Raw genomic sequence first — 11,628 nt, 5'->3', positions numbered from 1 at the left:
CAGTTTTTGCTGTAGTTGGGTCCGCAGTTGCTGCTGCATTAGGGGCTGTGGTTGCTGCTGTAGTTGGGGCCACAGTTTTTGCTTTAGCTGGGACTGCAGTTGCTGCTGCAGTTGGGGAGGCAGTTGATGCTGTCGTTGGGGCCACAGTTTTTGCTGTAGAAGGGGCTGCAGTTTCTGCTGTAGTTGAGGCTGCAGTTGATACTGTAGTTGGGGCCACAGATTTTGCTATAGTTGGGGCCAGAGCTGCTGCTACAGTAAGGCTGCAGTTGCTGCTGTAGTTGGGGCCACAGTTTTTGCTGTAGTGGAGGCCACAGTTTTTACTGTAGTTGGGGCCACAGTGTTTGCTGTAGTTGTGGCCGCAGTTGCTGCTGCAGTTGGGGCCACAGTTTTTGCTGTAGTTGGGGCCAGAGTTGTTGCTGCAGTAGAGGCTGCAGTTGATGCTGTAGTTGGGGCTGCAGTTTTTGCTGTAGTTGGGGCCACAGATTTTGCTGTTGTTGGGGCCACAGTTGCTTCTGCAGCAGGGGCTGCATTTGCTGCTGTAGTTGGGGCCAGAGTTGTTGCTGTAGTAGGGGCTGCAGTTGCTGCTTTAGTTGGGGCTGCAGTTGCTGCTGTACTTGTGGCCGTAGTTACTGCTGCAGTAGGGGTTGCAGTTGCTACTGTAGTTGGGGCTGCAGTTTTTGCTGTAGTTGGGGACGCAGTTGCTGCTGCAGTAGGGGCTGCAGTTGCTGCTGTAGTAGGGGCCACAGTTTTTGCTGTAGTAGGGGCTGCAGATGATGTCGTAGTTGGGGCTGCAGTTGCTGCTGTAGTTGGGGCCAGAGTTTTTGCTGTAGTTGGGGCCACAGTTTTTGCTGTAGTTCGGGCCAAAGTTTTTGCTGTAGTTGGGGCCACAGTTGCTTCTGCAGTAGGGGCTGCAGTTGCTGCTGTAGATGGGGCCTCAGTTTTTGCTGTTGTTGGGGCCAGAGTTGCTGCTGCAGTAGGGGCTGCAGTTGCTGCTGTAGTTGTGGCCGCAGTTGCTGCTGCAGTAGGGGCTGCATTTGCTGCTGTAGCTGGGGCTACAGTTTTTGCTGTAGTTGGGGCAAGAGTTGCTGCTGCAGTAGGGGCTGTGGTTGCTGCTGTAGTTGGTGCCACAATTTTTGCTGTAGTTGGGGCAAGAGTTGCTGCTGTAGCTGGGGCTACAGTTTTTGCTGTAGTTGGGGTAAGAGTTGCTGCTGCAGTAGGGGCTGCAGTTGCTGCTGTAGTTGGGGCCGCAGTTGCTGCTGCAGTTGGGCCGGCAGTTGCTGCTGTAGTTGGTGCCACAGTTTTTGCTGTAGTTTGGGCCACAGTTGCTGCTGCAGTATAGGCTGCATTTGCTGCTGTAGCTGGGGCTACAGTTTTTGCTGTAGTTGGGGCAAGTGTTGCTGCTGCAGTAGGGGCTGCAGTTGCTGCTGTAGTTGGGGCCGCAGTTGCTGCTGCAGTTGGTCCGGCAGTTGCTTCTGTAGATGGGGCCACAGTTTTTGCTGTAGTTGGGGCTAGAGTTGTTGCTGTAGTAGGGGTTGCAGTTGCTGCTGCAGTAGGGCCTGCAGTTGCTGCTGTAGTAGGGGCTGTGGTTGCTGCTGTAGTTGGGGCCAGAGTTGCTGCTACAGTAGAGGCTGTAGTTGCTGCTGTAGTTGGTGCCACAGTTTTGGCTGTAGTTGGGGCCACATTTGCTTCTGCAGTAGGGGCTGCAGTTGCTGCTGTAGTTGGGGCCACAGTTTTTGCTGTAGTTGGGGCCAGAGTTGCTGCTGCAGTAGGGGCTGCAGTTGCTGCTGCAGTAGGGGCTGCAGTTGCTGCTGTAGTTGGGGCCACAGTTTTTGCTGTAGTTGGGGCCGCAGTTGCTGCTGCAGTAGGGGCTGCAGTTGCTGCTGTAGCTGGGGCTACAGTTTTTGCTGTAGTTGGGGCAAGAGTTGCTGCTGCAGTAGGGGCTGTGGTTGCTGCTGTAGTTGGTGTCACAGTTTTTGTTGTAGTTGGGGCCAGAGTTGCTGCTGCATTAGGGGCTGCAGTTGCTGCTGTAGTTGGGGCCACAGTTTTTGTTGTAGTTGGGGCCACAGTTTTTTCTGTAGTAGAGGCTGCAGTTGCTGCTGTAGTTGGGGCTGCAGTTTTTGCTATAGTTGGGGACGCAGTTGCTGCTGCAGTAGGGGCTGCAGTTGCTGCTGTAGCTGGGGCCACAGTTTCTGATGTAGTTGGGGCCACAGTTTTTGCTGTAGTTGGGGCCAGAGTTGCTGCTGTAGTTGGGGCCAGAGTTGCTGCTGTAGTTGGGGCCGCAGTTGATGCTGTAGTTTGGGGCCACAGTTTTTGCTGTAGTTGGGGCCACAGTTGCTGCTGTAGTAGGGGCTGCAGTTGCTGCTTTAGTTGGGGCTGCAGTTGCTGCTGTACTTGAGGCCGCAGTTGCTGCTGCAGTAGGATCCTCCTCAAGGATCCTTTCTCCGAGTAGATTGGTTCCCTTTCTGTTTAAGTGCAGTCCGTCCCACCTGTATAGATAGTCCTTGTTGTAGAATGTGCTCCAATGTTCAAGAAAGGTGAAGCCTTCCTGTGTGCACCATGATTTCAGCCATGCATTTTGATTTCGTATTTCCAGCTGTCCATATGGTCCTTTGCAAGGTGCTGGCAGTATCCCTGAAAATACCAGTTTTTGTCTTGTCTTTTAATTTCCTTCCTAGCTCTCTGAATTTGTTTTGCAGGGATCTTGGCCTTTCTCTTCCAATATTGTTTGTACTGATGTGGACGACTACTACCGAGTCATCTCCTGTTTGTTCTAGGAGCATGTCCACGTTCTCAGTGATGTGCTTGACAGAGGCTCCTGGAAGGCAGCACACTGTTGTAGTAAGGGGGTCGAAACTGCAAACTGAACTTGCTGTGTTTTTCAATATGGAGTCCCCAACAATCATGACCTCCCTTCTTTTTGCTGCCTGGCCAGCACTGTTTATAGGGTCCTGGATGTTGTTCCTTTCATTCTCTTGATGTTGGTTTTTGTCATCTAAATATTGAAGTGGCTCAAATTTGTTGGATGTTTGGATTTCTGGTGGTTGTGTTTGACTAAGTTTCTTTTTTTCCCTGCTTCTGCCTATCTGAACCCAGCTGTTTCGACTCTCTTCCTTCTCCCTGGTGGCTTTCAGTCTGCTAGGGTGCAGACTTCCATGGATTGTGGGTTGTCCCTTTTAAACGCTCTGTAAAGTGCCTTTTTTTCAGTGATTTTTTTTTTTTAATTGATCTATTAAACCATTTTGGCCATTTTGTTTTAGATTTAGATTGTCTACCTTTGGGATGTAATTGTTATGCGCCTGTAGTACTACATTTTTTAAAAAAAACAGCCATCCTTTTTCTGTGGATGTTTTCTCTATTTTACTCCAATCTACTTCTGTTAGTCTCTGTTTCATACCTTCATAGTTTGCTTTTCTAAAATTGTAAACCTTAGCTTTAGTCATTACTTTTTGGTTTTTTTAAAAAATCACTTCGAATGAGACCATGTTGTGGTCTGAGTTTGCCAATGGCTCTCTGACCTCTGTTTTAGTTATTCTGCTAAGAAATAAATAATAATAATAATAATAATTCTGTCTTCGTTATTAGAACATAGGATCCACGTTGAATGCCAGGGAGACTCGGTCTGACTGGCTGTCACTGTTTTTTACTAGCGGATAGTCATATTGACTGTGCTGAAGCAGGCGGAAAGCTAACTGGTGGATTTTACATTGTCCACCACTTTCATCTTTGGAAAATAGACACGGATTCTTGATGAGAAAAAGCCAATAAGCTTCAACCTATCCAGGGGCATCACGACCATTCTGGAGAACACCAGCGATGTCAGGAGCATTGACACGTAAAGAAAGGGGTTCATAAAAACATCTCTGTCAGGGACCACAAAATACTCATATCCGGGTTAATGGTTAGAAATGTGCCCTTACTGAATATGAATATATTTTGTGTATTACCATGCTGGATAAGTACTGGTCCTTTGTGAGCTAGAGCTCCTTAAGAGTGCTCCACTGTGGTACAAGTTTAGTCAGCTCTGTTCTGATACAAGGATCCAATCCTGTCTGTTGTTAGATCACTGTGTGTATGACCTGACCACGATCAATTATATATAGAATTAGCACTCAAAAGTGTTTTACAAGTGTTGAAATGACACTGGGATTTTCTCTTTCTCATAGAAAGCCTATCTTCCAGGGTAACTCTGTCACTCCTGTTTATAGGTTAGTTTAGAGGACTGGGACCCTGTGGAAATCAACATCCCAGTGACAACTGAGAAGAAGGCAAAGGGCAACAAAGTGTCTGAGAGAGATAGAGACCCTGGAAAAGGGGAGAACACGCAGCTGAAGAAAAGCGACGCCAGCAAAAACAAAAAATCCACAGCAATAAAACAGACCCCGGTCATTCAAGATGAATGGCTTCGACTTAAAAATAATTCATATTCAGAAAGCAGCCCTGTGAGAATAGCTGCTAAGAAAACTTGTGCTACGCTTGACTTCACAAGAGAAACATCTGGGGAGGAGGCCTCTGTACATCCTGCAAAAGGGGAACACACACAACTGAAGGAAAGTGAGTCACCCGAAAACAAAAAATCCAGAGCAATAAAACAGAACCTGGTCACTCAGGAAGAATGGCTTCGACGTACAAAGAATTCATATTCAGAAAGCAGCCCTGTGAGAACAGCTGATATGAAAACTTGTACTACGCTTGACTTCACAAGAGAAACATCTGGGGAGGAGGCCTCTGTACGTCCTGCAAAAGAGGAGAACACACAACTGAAGGAAAATGAATCACCCGAAAATAACAAATCCAGAGCAATAAAACATAACCTGGTCACTCTGGAAGAATGGCTTCAACTTACAAAGAATTCATTCTCACAAAGTAACCCAGTGAATATTCCTACTACGCTTGACTGCACAAGGGAAGCATCTGGGGGTGAGGCCCCTGTACACCCTGTAACAGAAATCGAAGAACAACTCAGGCAACTTCAGGTGTTCGTTGGTGTACTGCACAATGATTTAAACAGGAAGCAAATGCAAATTGAATCAAAGTATCAGGCTTTGATGAGAGACTGGGATAAAGACGATGACTACCATCGTCAAAGGCTCAAAGATTCCCCAATATCATGGCTAGGTAGTGAGTACAGTTTCGGTTCAGACGAGGAGTATGAAACAGATGTTCTCACACCTAGCATGATGTCCAATGGTGTGACCCTGGACGATGCAGAGCTTCTTGAGAGCATAGCCTTCAGAGGAGAGGTTCAGCTGGATGAGGTGACACACAAACCCGGTGTGGTTGTTCCCATGGTGGTTGACCCTCCTGTAGAGGCTTGGAATTACAGTGAGAGGACACCGTCTCCCTATATCAAGTACCTTGAACCGACCAGGAACAACACTGACACAGAGTGTCAAATTAGACTCTCCAAAGCAGTCAACCTGGCTGTGAAGCCAAAGGCTTCATCCATACTGCCTCAACCATGCCCCAGTAACAAAACTGTGATTATAGGAGGAAACAGTGAAGAGGAGTCCAAGACCTCATTCAGCACTCCTGAGAAGCGCCTCTCCCCAGGTGACAATGTCCCCAGTGTCTGGGAGCGGATCTGCACCACTGTTTTCAGAAAGGGCAGGGGCAAAGAGAAGAAACAGGGTGTCAAGACAAAACACCAGTCTTATCTGTGTTCCATTAGGAAAGCGGTTGTGAACCTTTGGCAAACGATGAACGCAGCCTTGGGAATCAGATCACTTCTCTGCCAGAGAAAGAAACAGAAGGCTAATGAGGTAAGACTGTTGATGGCTGTGTCAAGTATATATTGGGTAACGTGAACATGAGTAAAGTACTAGTTTGTTACGAGACACAATGGGGTAAGTTTTCTAAGGTGACTACATTTTTGTCAGACATCTTGAATTACACGTTTTCTTAGACAGGCTTATTAGAGTCCTGATGTTCAACAGTGACTATGTAAGTTGATGTTTGTATTTGAGCACAAATGTCTAAAACCCTCCATAAGGTTACAATTGGATTTAGACGCCTAAAACTCTATGGGATTTTTGGAGTTATAGACTTCAAAGTCTCCCCTCCATGTAATACTGTAATGTATGCAAATGGACAGAAAGTGATGCATTTGACATTCCCAGGTGCATCTTTGTTGCACACAATGGCAAACTGCCACAGTACCCAAGAAACCATCAAAAAGTTGAAAACCCCACATTGACAGAAAGATTGCACCTGGAGGGTAATGTGTAAGTTGCATTTGCACTATACATTAATAAGTTTAAGTTGCATACACGTTATAAAACACACATTTGCTCAAATAAATATTAAATCAGACATACAGTTTGTTGTGTTTGAAATCTTGATGCATTTAAATAGGATTTGTTTTCTTTTGATTTACACAACCTACTCAACACTTTCAATGTGTGAAAAAATGGGGGGGGGAGTGAAAAAACAAATCAATTAAAAATAAAAATCAGTCTTCATTAGATAAGTATTCACCCCCTTTGCTATCACACTCCTAAATAAGCTCAGGTGCAACCAATTGCCTTCAGAATTCACACAATAAGTTAAATGGAGTCCTTCTGTGTGCAATAAAAGTGGTTCACATGATTTCAGATTAAATACATCTGTCTCTGTAAGATCCCACAGTTGGGTAGTGCATTCAAAGCAATGATACTACCATGAAGACCAAGGAGCTTTCAAAACAACTCCGGGATAAAGTTGTGGAAAGGCACAGATCAGGGGAGAGGTATAAAAAGATTTCAAAGGCATTGAATATCCCTTGGAGCACAGTCAAGTCAAACATTAAGAAGTGGAAGGTATACGGCACCACCCAGAATCTGCTTAGAGCAAGACTTGAAGATTGCTGTCCACCAACGATCCCCATCCAACTTGAAAGAGCTTGAACAACTTTGCCAAGATGTGCAAACCTCGTAGAGACTTACCCCAAAAGACTCACAGTTGTAATTTTTGCCAAAGGTGGTTCTACCAAGTATTGACTCAGCGGGGTGAATACTTATCTAACCAAGACATTTCCGTTTTTTTATTTTTCATTAACTGTTGTTTCACGATAAAGATTTTCTTGCCTCTTCAAAGTGTTGAGTAGGTTGTGTAAATCAAAGGAAAAAAAATCCCATTTAAATGCATCAAGATTTCAGGTTGTAACACAACAAACTGTGAAAACATCCAAGGGGGGTGAATACTTCCTATAGGCACTGTAGCTAACTACTGTTACAAACTTGAGCTGTCTCTGCAGGGATGCAGCTGTGACATCCCTGTTTTATGGGAGTGCTTCTTTGACCAGTGTACATGGTTTTAATGGATATCCGCTGTCACCAGTATATTAAAAAAAAATAATAATTATGTCCTTATACAATACATTGCACTTACACTAGACTCCAGTACAAATGTCTAAAACCCTATTGCACCCATCTAAAGCCCTTAGTCACCTTTGAAAATGTACCCCAATGTATCTGGGGATCATAGATGACATGTCCATATCGAGGTCTTAGAACCAGAGGGCGTAAGTGACATTTTCATAATTTTACAGAAGAGCAAAAATAATATTTTGATTGTATGTGTTCAATTGCCATTCATCAGTATATGCAGAGTATCAATATAATTTTGAAGAAAATTAAAGTTTAAAATATTTTTGAATTTGAAAGAATAGCACCAGAAATTTTGCTTAAAAGTTAGATTTTTCATAATAACACTCTGAAATGAATACCCATTGCAGATAACTGTGTTTTTCTTCACTAATTCTATCCCAGACTTGTTTTTCTTCAATTTAATAACAATTAATAAATCAATATGTATCTTTTAAAATATAAATGTTCACATATAGTCGTATTTCATAAATTATACTTAAAAATACTACTGTAAAATATAATGTACAAGATTTTCTACAATTGACATAGTCTGGTTCTTATTCTGTAGTGAATTTGTTGCTTGAATCCTCAATTTAACTGAGGCAGCAGTGTGGAGTAGTGGTTAGTGCTCTGGACTCCTGACCGGAGGGTTGTGGGTTCAATCCCAGGGGGGGGCACTGCTGTTGTACCCTTGAGCAAGTTACTTTACCTAGATTGCTCCAGTAAAAACCCAGCTGTATAAATGGGTAATTGTATGTAAAAAGAATGTGATATCTTGTAATAATTATAAGCCGCCCTGGATAAGGGCGTCTGCTAAGAAAGGTAATAATAAAAAAGTAAAATATCCTCAAAATTTAGATATTATTTTACACGAAGTTTTATTTTACAGCTTTTTTCAGCCATTTTGACTTCTCTGCTGTCACTCAGCCATCCCACAATGCAACACTCAGTGCCAGGAGGGTGTAAGTGTGCTAGTTACGACCTCCTGGCACTAAGTTTACCTAGATTTTGCAGTTGTGTCTTTATTACTTTCTCACTTTATTCAATGCAGTTTGTGATTTCAGTGAGGTCCTTTTGGTACTAGATAGATCTCATCAAGAGCCTTAATTTGATATATAATATGCCATTTTGACAAAAACGTCACTTAAAGCCCCTCTGGTTCTGAGCCCTCGATATGGTCAATACTGTTTCTTGTGATACAGCTAACTAGGCAGTCACCACTGCAGTGAGAAACACAGTGTTGCAGGGCTTGGACTGCTTCATTCACAAGATGAAAGTTTCACTCTCTAATGTAAAATTACTGTATTTACTCAAGTTTAAGTCACCCCTGCATTCAAGTCACACCTCCAAATTTGAAGAGCAAAAAAATAAAAATAAAATAATCACCTCTATTACAATTGAACTGGGAAAGTAAACATGTACAGTACGGTACTTCCAGTATTGAACGGCAGTCCTTGCAGTTTACGGTAGCTGGAAAAGGGTAGATTACCTTTAACTTTATTTCAGTTAGTTTTATTGTCCTCTATTTAATTTGGCCATTGTGACATTCTGTCACGTTCACAAGCAAAAATAGTATTTATGATTCCATCTCCATCTTCTGACACACATCTCAGATGCCCCAAATTTATGTTCTGCTGCACAGTCCCTTTTCTTCAGCAAACAAGAGGACTTTTCTTATAAAAGCTGCATCATCAAATTTGCCTAAAGTTTCCCGCGTAGCCATTTGAATATACCGGTACTGTATCATGAGTAATTGCTGTAGTGGTGGGCATTACTGTGTGCAGTAGCTCTTGTTCAAGCTTGCCAGAATAACTGACATACGCAAATATAAATTGCTCCCCTAACTGAAAAACCCTGAATCCAAGTCACGCTCGAATCCAGGTCACCCCCCAGATTTGAACTTTGGTTAAAAAGGTGTGTCTTACATTTGAGTAAATATGGTACATGAAATAATGTTGCTCACAGAGTAAAATCCTTTCCTTCACAGTCTGAGAGCTGTTGCTGGATGTGCGTCAAGCCAGTCACTCTAAGAATAAATACATATGTATTACTTGTCATGACACACGTGCATCAACATATGAAATTAACGGAATAAGTATGTGTATGTTAATAAACTATAATAATAATAAAATAACAGACAAACTAACGTTAATAAACTGACTTTCAAACTAAATTAACACAACACCCCTACACACGATAAAAAATACAGCAGCAATATACAAGACATGCACATTATTTAACAGAACGGGAAACACCAAATTGCTCGGCAACTTGTGTCTGATTCAAGTTTTTTTCAAAAACTCGAACAATTTTCAACTTTTTGTAGCAAGAGAAACAGTGGTGCATTTTGCCATTTTGTTTAATGACATTTTGTGCACTCGTGGAAATCAAAATACAAAACGAGTCAATGATATGATGGCAGTTCTGGAAAGATTTAATAAACCAATCAGTGTGCCTCGAGACGCTCTCGCGATGACAAGTTGCTTTTGAAAAGACTGAATAAACCATTTTAATTTAAGTTTGATGATGATCAGTTATCAGGTTACAAAACAGTTCTGCAAGCATTGTGAACGGATTGCTATCAGTCCCAACAAGTAACAAGTGGAGGTGTGCACCAGGTATGATTTATGGAATCATTAGCTACAATCACCAAGAATACCCGAATAGAATAATGATTTCAGAAATGGGTAAGACAAGCTTCCATCTCACTAGTTCTGCCCACAATCATCCTGAAATCTGAGGTCACTGGATGCACTTGTAACAATGGGCAGGCTAGTTTGATGTTAATACAGGCCAGAAGGCAGTATCCAGTCCAGACATGGATTGTGGGTACAAGCACAGAGCACATTTATTTTAGTAGTCAAATGCTTCAACCCATACAGTTCCATTTTATAAGATGTCTCAGAGTCAGGTATTATTGAGCCGGCTGCAGTAATTTACTCATCCAAGGCACGTCTACACAGCGCTCAGCCTTCTTTGCAACTGAGAAACATTCAGCAACCCAGTAGATGGCGCTAAAGAAGTATCACCGTTAGATATCGCCAAAGTACAATAATCAAGTAGTAAAAGATAATTGTACCTGTAGCTTTAAAATATTGACTCCCCCTGTTAAAAAGTGTGTGCCTTTGAACTATTCTGAAAAAAAGAAATGCAATAGAAAGAAAATCCATTCTTAGGTACCAGAGCAGTTTGTTCACAGTCCAGTTGGTTTACGTTGCCCAATGGGTTCTAAAGGATATAGCGGCAAGAAGTCTTGATTCAGAGATCACGTGGAATCTGTGTCGTCAGTGTTATGGCACGTGTTTCCCGGATAAACAAACATAGAAATAATCATTTTAAATGTATAATACTTTTCATTGTTCTGCAATTTGATGTCAGTGTTTCTGTAACTTCAATAAAAACTGACAGTATGCATTTTGCTTGGACTCCTAATACCAATTATTGATATTTATCACTATTTAATAATTGTTTTGCTGGTCCCTTGAAGTTTGTATTAATGAGAAATGATTGTATATTTATAAACCTTAACATGCTTTCCATTATCCAGGATCTGTGCATGTGTTTGCTGTTAATAATTGCAGATTTTGTCTTGTTTTCAAAGCGAATGTACTGCTCATGAAAGATGCTGGATTAGAGCAGGTATCACACACACACACACACACACTCATGTTTATATTGCTATCTTTGTGTGGACATTACATTGATTGACATATTAATGACTCCTAATTCCAAGCTATAGAAACCTCCCTGGGCAGAAGACTAGATTTTAAGTAAGATATATTTTGTTATTTCTCCAATGGTTTTAAGACTATACATACACACACACACACATTTGTTTGTAGTGTTTATGAAGACATTTTTATTAGCTCCCCTAATGTGTACATTTCTTATTCTAAACTCCAGAGAGGCATGGATCACTATAATAAAGAACATTTGGGTAAATAGTCCTTATTGTCTTCTAAAACTATTTTATGTTTTAAATGTATGTTTATACATTACAGGGGCATGACTTATGCCCTGATAAAGTAGGTTTTGTCTGGTTTTCTTAGCTTGGGGGAACTTTTTTTTTTTACCCTGTGCACTGTTTGTCTGCCCCTTATTGCAGGGAAAGTGGGAGCCCTATTAGTTCCATGATCAAGAAGACCACGAGAACTCATACTGGCATTCAGCCGATCCACAGGACCTTCTCATGGATTTGAACCGGCGACGTTCCTCGGTGTTGAGGCTTGTGGGGCTGCACTGGAGGCTGTGCTGGTGTGAAGACCCCTATCTGCAGCAGTGGCAT

Source organism: Acipenser ruthenus, chromosome 29 (assembly GCF_902713425.1).
Source record: "Acipenser ruthenus chromosome 29, fAciRut3.2 maternal haplotype, whole genome shotgun sequence".
Lineage (NCBI taxonomy): Eukaryota > Metazoa > Chordata > Actinopteri > Acipenseriformes > Acipenseridae > Acipenser > Acipenser ruthenus.
Note: the sequence above shows the minus strand (reverse complement) of the source record.